A 10,135-nucleotide genomic window follows, 5' to 3' on the forward strand; every position below is an offset into this window, starting at 1 on the left:
GTTTTTGCAATATCACTGCTTTCCCAGGCTCTCCCAAGTGTGTCATTTTGAGAGCTACATGTTTTAACCCTCAGGAGAACACCAACTGGAAAATGAAAAGGTTCAGGGTGAGGCAATTTATGGCAGGCCAAATACCACAAATTTGTCCATTTGGCCTTATAGTAAATCCCCCACTGATTAGTGCAGCTTCCTAAAGTTACTGATAAAGGAGCCCTGCATTCCCTGAAAACACTATATAGTTAGAAGGCTGCAGCTCTAACAGCTAATATCCACAGCATGTATAATGCAAGTGCCTCGCCACCTCCAGTTGCTAGCTGACAGAGAAAAGAAGGAGCTGGGCAGTAAGTAAAGGTTCCTCATCTGATAACTAGCCTATACCCACATAAACCATTGACGGCTGATACTTACCACCCGATGCAGGGGAGTATGGGACACTGAACTTGGCACACCCACAGGAAGCTTGTGTCCTCCCTTAATCCTGGCTTCCTGCTTCCTCTCCTTGTTTTCATGGCTCTGAATGTTTCAAACCTTGCCTCTCTGTTTTTCCTTTCTCATTCCTGATGAAGGTTCCTCCAGGTCTCTCAAACAGCGTCAAGGCTTTTTTAGCACCGGTGTTTACACCTCCCAGTAGCAACTTGCTAGTCCTCTCTTCTTCACATGCCAGACTTCTACCTCTTCTTTATGCTTATTCTGCTTGACAATCTCTCTTTCACAAAGCATTTACGGCAATGTTGCTCCCCTGAATTACATGAGTATCTCAGCACTCGTTCTGTTATTTTGCAGAAGGCTCTTATAAGTTTGAAAAGCCAGTGGTTATCTCACACAGCTCAGGGAACTGACGGGCTTTTTAAAGCACTGACCTCTGTATATGTGCAGATTAAATGCAAGGATCCAACTTCCGAGCCATGTACAATGGGGCTTCAGGTGAACAAGTGAGCAATTATATAGTGACTGCACCAGCGTATCACTGTTATGGGTCCTCTGGGCTACTCAAGTAGTCCAGACTAATCAGGATGCGTTTTGTTCTAGGTACAAAGGCCTTCCTCTCCCACGCACTCCTGATGCTATTCTTGCACCCTGGGGGCTGTGCAACAGACCAGCAGGATCACCTTGTTCACCATCAGCCTTTATTCCACAAGGTTAGTCCAAGTAGTCTGACAGACCTCTGTCCTTGGGACATACAGTACACACAAGCCACCGCACTCAGAATCAGGGTCTGGATTTCAAAACTCACATGAGTCTCTGCAGTCCTTTCCCAGCCTTAAAGTTGGTGGAGCTTTTGAGCAGGGTCACACTTTGAGCTGGCCTTAGCACAAAGATGGTACTACTTAAACAGTTATAAGAATAATAAAAACTTTTCCGTAGTTATCAGGCCTAGACAACACATCCAGCTCCCACAAAGCACTCTCTTCACCTCTACACATGCAAACACTGTAATTTTTGTATTATGCTGATTCAGTAATGGATTGTTTGGTAATCATTCATTAACTGAAACACTCCTGTCCAACAGCAGCATAGTATCTCATCTCTGCACCTTCAGAAACCTTCAAGAGATGATTAAAAAGCCCCAAGACCTCAGAAATGTCAGAGTCTGGGAATCTCTTTGTTTTAAATGAAACTAAAGGGCAATCTTTTCCCTTAAATGCTCATTTTGTTCTGAATGTCTGTTTAAATCAAACACAGATATGCTCTATTCTTTCTGCAGAGCCGTTTGCATGCTCAGAGACAGAGAAAAGAATGTTGCAACATAAGTGCATGCCCATCTCCACATAAAACAAACCTCACACCCAGGTCTGTGATCAGTTGGGTGTCCCAGGGGATGAGGAGGTATTTTAACAATGCTGCAGCTTGTTGGAAGAGGAAGAAGGGGAGGAAGTGCAGAAGGCATGGGGGACAGAAAAAGGAGAACAGATTTTTCATTATAAGGATGACATTTACAAATACCATTCCCTTTGGGTGAAGTTACATTTAAGCTAGACAGCTCAGACAATATTAAAACTGAGATGAAGCTTTATTTCTGAAATGCTTTCCTTCTGGGGAACCTGAAACACTTTCAGAGAAGCATGAATTAAGCCTCACAGCAGCAGCGTGTATGAAGCAACGATTATTCCCCATTTAGTAGATGGGGTATAAAAATGCAAAGAGGTCACGTGAGTGGTTCAAGGGCGTACAGGAAGTCTGTGGCACAGCACAGAAATAGAATCCAGACCTCTTGACTCCTAGACTTGTACTTTAACCACAAACTCATCCTTCTTCCCTTAAATATTCAAGAAGTTGAAAGCCACGCAGCATCAACAAGTCAAAGATCTGAGCGATGCTTGCCTTAGATTTTGTAAGTATATACCTAAAATAGTATATGCATAGACAGGAAAAGATAATTACCTGGGGCATTACATAGTAAGTGTAGTATAAATGGCAAATTTTTGTTTCCTTCCTTGGTGTGCTGCTGGAGTAGGACTCCCTGAGTGAATTCTTGTTCCCAGCTGGGAAAGGATTTCAGGAAATGGAGTTAGGAGAGGACAGTTAGTGCATGTTTGTTGACCTGGACCTTTCTTACTTCAATCAAAGAGATAAGCATTTTGTACTCTGATAAAGATGATACTACAAGGAGAATGCAGGAGCAAAGGATGAGCTTTTTTATCTGTAGTAAAAGCTTCTACAGGGTTTAAAAGATGATGTTATTATAACAGAAACAATAAATAAGCATGGAAAGATTGTTGCTTATTATCGTGTTTGAATGGAGGCATGGCAGCAAAGATCACCTATTTCTGAAGTGTAATTCTTCAGCGTTGAACAGGAAAGGCTACTCTCAAGAGAGATTTCTAAAATGAAAAGTTGCTTGTGTTTTCACTGGTTAATGCTTAAAATCTGTCTTCTGGGTTCAATTAACCAACTTAAAGCATCATACAAAGAAGGCAATTTTAGAAAAGTCTAACCTTCTTTCATGACTAAGGAAAAAAAAATCCAGTCATGTTTTCCAGTGTTCGATCACTGTGCAGGTTTGTGTGACTGGCTATTTACTTTTGGTCTCAAACAAGGCCCTTCACAGAGACTGGTATGTGCTCTCTACTGAGATATCTTTGAATTCCAAGACACAGCTGCATCTCCAGTACTGTTAGTTTGGTCGGAAAGCATTCATCTCAAAACCAGGGAGAGACAGAAAACATTTGCGTCCCCTAAGTGGTTGGTCTTGGGTGAGGACTATTAACAGTAAATTAAAAGGAAGAGAAAAAGGAGAGACCTCTTGCTGTTCTTTTTGGTTTTATTTTGTTTTCTAGCTCTGGTATTTAAGGCCTATTTGTCTGAATGCATGTGTGTTCTGGGTCCTGATTCCTAGCCTCACTGTTTTACAGTGGTACTTTAAAAAACACACAATAGATTCCTCTTAATTGCCCAGCTCTCTTAGTGAGCAGCCTATTGCACTCAGCAACTGAAACACCAGATTAAACAAGACACCAATACTGCAGAAGCAGTGCTCCAGCTCAAAGATATGCAGAAAAAAGCTAATTTCTGGGCAGGTCCTTGGACCTGGAAGAACTGCTCTTCATACAGGGGTAAAGGCAGACCTGCTTTTTGCCTCATTCCAAAGGAAAGGAGAGCTGCAGCCAGGCTGGCTTAGGAGTCCAGTCCAAGCATATTGTCTGGATGCCAGCCTTCCTCCCCACGCTGAAGCGGTTCCTGGTTTTGTCTATACATATATGCAACAAGATATGGAGCAACAAATGGGAAGGGAAGAGAATCAGCACAAGACCAAGCTACCAGAACAGCCACATCCATTAGACATCTCCCCAGAGCAGAACTGCTGCCCTTCATTAAGCCGTGGCCATTACTTCTTGTTATTCCTGAGTTTATATTGCTTCATTGGGGTTTTCCAGTTGTACAGGAACACGTCTAAGGATTTGCTGGGGGATGGGTTATATTCATTTTCAAATCAGACCTAATCTATGCTAGGCAGACAGGCACTTAAGGATATTTTATACTAAAGAGAAAATGCACAGTCGGATACATTTAGGTAGCAGCCAACAAAATGAAGACTCATGCATAACTGACTTCTGAAATTTTGTCCTTTTCCAAAGCCCCATCCAGACACTACATGATTTGAGAGCTGTACACTAGTTGTGCTTATACTGTGGGCTGCAGGTTAGAAAATAGTACGTTTTTGCTGCTCAGAGTCATTCATACCTTCAATCTTGATGCTCCATATAGTCCTACAAGCAGGTGAACCTCTAAGCTAGGATCCCTTGCAGCTGAATGGCAACATGAATTACTGGATTTATTAATGAGATGTTACAGGAAACTGATAGAGGTAATTTGTACAGACAAGTAATCTGCCCAGATAAGATAAACACGGAGTCGAATCTTTGTAAAAAACTCATTGCAAACCTGAAACAAGCTTTTTGTCATATGTTGTCTGCTTTTAATTAGGGAAAATACAGTGCAGGGCAGGTTTTCTAAACTGTGTATTTGTCTCTCTTATAGATAAAATTCTGTGGCTCCAAAATGGACTAGAATTTCACAAACCTGAACTGACAATAAGAAAGAGACTAAAGACATACAAAGAATGGTCTATGTTCACAGCATTAAAGGATATGTTCTTTGCTGTTGTGGTGCTGTGACTCAAATTACTAAGGTGCTGAAAAGCCAAAGGGACTCTCTTGCTGCATGGGTCTGCACTTGCACCAAGAGAATGATGATATTGTAGCGTGACACATCAGTACACTCAGAGGTAGCATTGAATAGTGAGAAAAGGTCACACTGTGTCTGATTCAAGACTGGTTGAAAATAGTACCTTGAAGATCCCCGCTGCACGTGGCAGAGGAGGGCTGAGTAAGTACATGGAACACAACAGCACTCTGACAAGCGTCTATTCTTCTGTTAAAGTTATTGCTGTTGTTTTGTGCATACCAAAAAGACAGGAAAAATCCCGTTTCCTGTGGGATTTCTATTTTTCACCTTAGTAGCACAATCCCATTCTTTTTAAAGACATTTGATCAATTAACTTTGTAGGTAAAAGCCAGTGAATGATATTCCATTTATGCCTTGCAGATTTAACAATCATTTTCATCACATTAGTCACCCAGGAAAATCTTTCTTGATATTGCCATTGGTCAATAGTTTCCATATTGTTTCCAGAAGTTGTAGAATAGCTAAAATACATCTGCTACCTATGATCATCTTGATGTGTCCTATTACTTGTATTGCAATCATGTCTAGGTGACCTGGAACAGATTGTGTTCCTCTGGGCTGGCCAGTTCTTGACTCAGAAACATCCTTGCCCAAAGGGCTGTAAGAAATGGAAGAAGAGAGAGTGAAGAAGACCACTGAGACTTTCAGGCCCAGCTCCTCAGACTTTTCCTTACCATGAAATGACACAGCAGTGTTTTCCTCTGTTACCATGGCATTATGCAAACAATGCCAGCACACTAGCTAGAAATTAAGTGGGCAAACCTCTAAAAGTTTGGCAGTTCAAATAAACATCTGTGAGGATCTGGCTAGACTTGGGGACAGGCTGTCCTTTGCAAAAGAAACCACAGAAATTGGTAGAGACTCACCCCTTTTCTAAGGGCTTCTGCAGAGTCTAGGGGAAAGGGTATGAGGCAAATAAGATCTATATCCAGAAAAGGAGAGAGACAGGGGACTGGCTGGGAAAAAGTGTCCCATGGTGGGGAATCCTGTACAGTGCAGAAAGGTAGAAGGGATTAGAAAACAAAGAGATGAATGGAGGACACCAGAGAGAGGGGTGCTCTCTGTTCCACAGAGAAGAGCAGGATGCATATTATATTGCAGATGACAACTTCAGTGCCTTATGTATCACGCGTGATCACAATCACAGGCGTCTTCCCAGGGAACTTCTCAGAAGGCTTCCAGGCCTGTGGTCTTGGAGAAGGGCAGGTTCTCCTGAAAGATATTACTAGCTGCAAGAGAAGCAGGGACCGCAGAGCTGTAAGCTGAAGATACTAATGATCTGCAGTCTGGGCAAAATTTAGGAGTTCATTTGGGAAACCACTGGGGGCAGAAAGAAGCAGAGTGAACACTGCTAGAAATTAAATCATAAGTAGCTGGAGTTGTCTGACTTTCCCAAGGCTATTCTTATTTCTATTCCTAAAGCTTCCTATCAAAGGTTATGTGAGAGTTTAAGTCAGCCTCTTGGGTTGGGATGGGCATTGTTTTCCTGAATAAGCACTCCATATAATAAGACATAGATTGCTTCAGGTAGTGCCCCCCTTTCCAGGAAGAGGTGCTATTCAGAAGGGACACCCTGTGACAGTGGGGCCATTGGCCAGTCTCCTCTCCTGGGTGACTTGGCTGAATGCGGCAGTGTCAGATGCCTTGCATCTGTGTGCTCCCATTCTTGCGCTATTATGTACACATCCTGGTCTCAGCTGAGGCTGCAAGCAGGAATAACCAAAAATACCACAACAACAGCTGTTCTGCTGGATTTTATGGAGCTGAAACCCAGGAGTACTGGAAATCTTCAAATAAAGCTTTTTCCCATAAAAGAAACTTCCAGATGCATGAGCCCTGAGTGTTTGTGAATGAGCAATGTTTGGCTAGTAAGCTTGCCCTTTTGTTGTCTGCCACTTGCCATTTGATTTCTAATAAATATGTAATAACTTGCTGAATACTACAGTAACTCATGAGAACATTAATGCATGACTTGGTGGTAAAAGGGTGTATAATTTCATTGGAGGGCCACCATCAACCTGACCACATATTTTAGCAGGGTTTCCTTCCCTGGATAGATTGTTCTTCAATAAAAAACTCCAAAACTGAGAGCAGTCCTTACTAAAAACTTTCATGGGTTTGACAAGTCAGTGAGCAAGTGCTACAATGCTCAAAACTACGTGTGATATGTAGTATGTTAATTTTACCAGACAGACAAGGAACCTCCTTTTATGTGAAGTATTTCAAAGAAAACCAGGTCATTTGTTCCACAGGTGGCAGGATGCTGTGCGCAAATATTCTCCCTACATTTATGATCTTACAGTAAGGCGAAGAGACTTCACCCATAAAAGATTCACAAAGCTTTACAAGTACTGTATCTGCTCATCGTGATGTGTTATACACTTTCCAATGGCTATAGAAAAAGGGGCGTGAGGGGATCGTGATCCTAAGCAGGATTTGTACACCACCTAAACCTCTTGAGATGGATGTCTAACCAGTTAAAAGTCTCCAGCACTAGAGATGGAAAGTCAGTCTGCTGCTCTGCTTAGGTACTCTTGCCTTTACAAAGCTTTTCCTAATGCTGAAGTCTCACTTGCTGCAGTGCAATCCCATCACTACTTGCCTTGCCTACGACAGACATGGAAGACACGTGATTTCCTTCCTCTTTGCAGCAGCCTTTTGTGTACTCAACGACTGCTATTCTCCACTCAGTCCCCTCTTCTCTGAGTGAACACACACCCTTCAATCCTTTCCAGACTTCTGACTGATCTTACTGCACTCCTCTCACCTCCTTCCGGCTGGGCACAGCTTTCTGGCTACGCAGTGCCCCAACCACCACTTGCTACTCTAGCTAAGGCACTACTGATGTGGAACCAAGCTGAAGGATGACTTCACATAACTTTCAGTCCAGTCTCCCAGCTTGTGCAGTGTAGTATTTACCTTTTTCATGACATCAATGATTTGTGTTTAGCCTGTGATCCATGAATGGGTCCTCACAGATCTTTTTTTCCTTCTGCAGAGCTGCTGTCTCACCTGTTGTTCCTCACCGCATACTCATGCTGCAGACTGCTCCTGCATGGCTAGTGAACCTTGTACTTTATGGTTTTTGTGTAAGAACAGTTCTACAGTTTGTTCAGTTTTTACCATTCGAATCCTATCCCCCAACATGCCTGCAGTCCCTCCCACCCAGGACTCTGTGGAGATTTAAAAAGCAGACTCTATTCATCATCCAAGATACTAATGAATGTAATGAACAGTGCCAGGCCAGACAGACTGCTGGGGAACTCAGAAAGGAGGACCACAGTTTGTCTTTCTATTTTGACAGCAAATTGCCTGTAACTGAGCCTTGTTTCCAATCAGTTTGATATCCACTTTTCATCTGGCCATATTTCTCTTCCTTGCTTACATACAGTTCTGCCAAAAGCCTTATGAAAATCAGGATATATGGCATTTACTGCTTCTCCCTGTCAGCATGGTAAGGATTACCTCATCAAATGATGAAATTAGATGGTTTAACATGGTCTGTTCTTCAGAAAGCCATGTTTGTTTGGGTTTTTTTTGTCTAGGTACTTATGAATAATGGCTTGAGTAATTTTTCCAGTATTTTTGCAGGAACTGAAATAAGCTAATCTCTCTATAATGCTCTGACTCTTCTTTCTCCCTTCGATATGTCACCTTTCTTCAGAGAACTACAAATGGTTCTGAAATTACACCAGGTGATTCTCCAAGTGTTCTGGGCTATAATTCATCAAGCCCAGTTAATTTGAATACAATTGGCTTCTTTATGCCCTTTCCAACCCATTCTCGCCTTATCCTAGGTGCAGATCATACTGCTTTGCTGTGGCGTCAGTTGTGTTGGTTACTTGCCTGCAGCTGGCTCCTGAATCCCCCAAGACAAAAACAGCACGTGGCTTTCTCAGTAATATTTCCTCTTTCTGTTCAGTAATTAGCCATTTCCCTGGGATTTGTTTTACTCTGAGTGTACCTGCAGAAGTGTTTCTTGTTACCCTTTACGAAATTTGCTCGTTATCTCATTTTGTGCTTTTGCTTTGGTGTTTCAATGCTATATGCTAGTGCCACGCTTGTATACTTATCCTCAGCAATCCTCTAGCTACTTCATACCTATCTTCTCTTTCTTAGCAGCCTTTCACTTACATCTGCCCAGAGCAGGATCTTCCCAACCAAATCTCCAAACATTTTAAAATATACCTTCTTGAGGTCTATACTCTTTATTTTGCTGTCTTTCTTCTCCTTCCATTTCCAAAGGAAGGCCATGGAAGCTGGAAGCAGTTAGCTTGTCTGAAAATAAGACTTTAACTGTGGTTTTATTATTTTGACCACAAGGCCAGCATTTTTGCTGTACAGCAAGAAGAGCTCTAGGCCTCCTGTTTCTTCAGCATTATTGTAGAGATGTTTTCTGCCAGACTGCATTACAGTGCGGATGCCTCTCAAGCCTTCTTATCTGTGCGTGGTATCTGATGCAAGGTGCACAGAGTGCTTTGTGCAAATTTTCAAAAATTGGCAGCCACTCCAGCTGCTGAAGCCTTTTGTGCTTCTAGTCCCCATCAGGAGAAAACAGTCTCATATCATCAGGGTTTTCACAAATGCTACATAGACAGTTGATTATGTCACCCCCAGACACATTTGGTTTTGCTGGGAAATGTACAACTGCCTCCATGGGTTTTTAGCTACACCTGTTAAAGTGCATTTACCCAGGTATAAATCACCAACGCCAACTGCCCACAGCGTAGCACAGCAATACCTTTCTGAAATTGTATCCCATTTGAACACATCTGCTACCTAATAGCAAAGATGGCTTTGAAAATTTAGATGACAAACTAGAGAAGACTTGTGCATGTGCTCTGTGGTGAGAGGGCATGCTTAGAAGGCTTTAGGCCTTATGGTTTCAAGAGCCAAACAACATATTTTTCAAGTTCTGAACCGTTTGGACTAGAAACTGATCTCAAGCCTTTCAGCTGGTTCCTACACCTACGACATGTGAGATTATATGCCTGGAAGTCATCAAAATTCAGCCCTTGTCTGTCTTACTTGAACAATAGTGATGCTGATGGAACAACCACAAGCGAAATAACAAATCAACAAGCTAATCTACATCCTTCCAGCATCACTTCCTAAAATATGATGTAACCACATAAGCATACCACAGCCTATAGCTTACATATCTCACACAAAACCTGAGCACCTGCATTAGGGAGTGTAGACCTAAAGTTAAAATTTGCAGCTTTACATTAACTGAAGAACACGTACATCTCTTGCCTTGCTTTCATGTTCTGTCCAGAACTAGAAGCAGGATTAGCTAGTTATTCCAAGGAAAAAAAAAAAAAAAAAAGCAAAAAAGCTTTATAACATTTCTGACCAGGATGGAATATTACAGAAACCAGAATGTGGGGAGACAGTCTTCTCATGTGGTCTGCAGTCCAGGCTTACTAGCTTAACAGAATTCAATAGG

The sequence above is a fragment of the Pelecanus crispus genome, chromosome 5 (genome assembly GCF_030463565.1).
Source record: "Pelecanus crispus isolate bPelCri1 chromosome 5, bPelCri1.pri, whole genome shotgun sequence".
NCBI classification, from domain to species: Eukaryota; Metazoa; Chordata; class Aves; order Pelecaniformes; family Pelecanidae; genus Pelecanus; species Pelecanus crispus.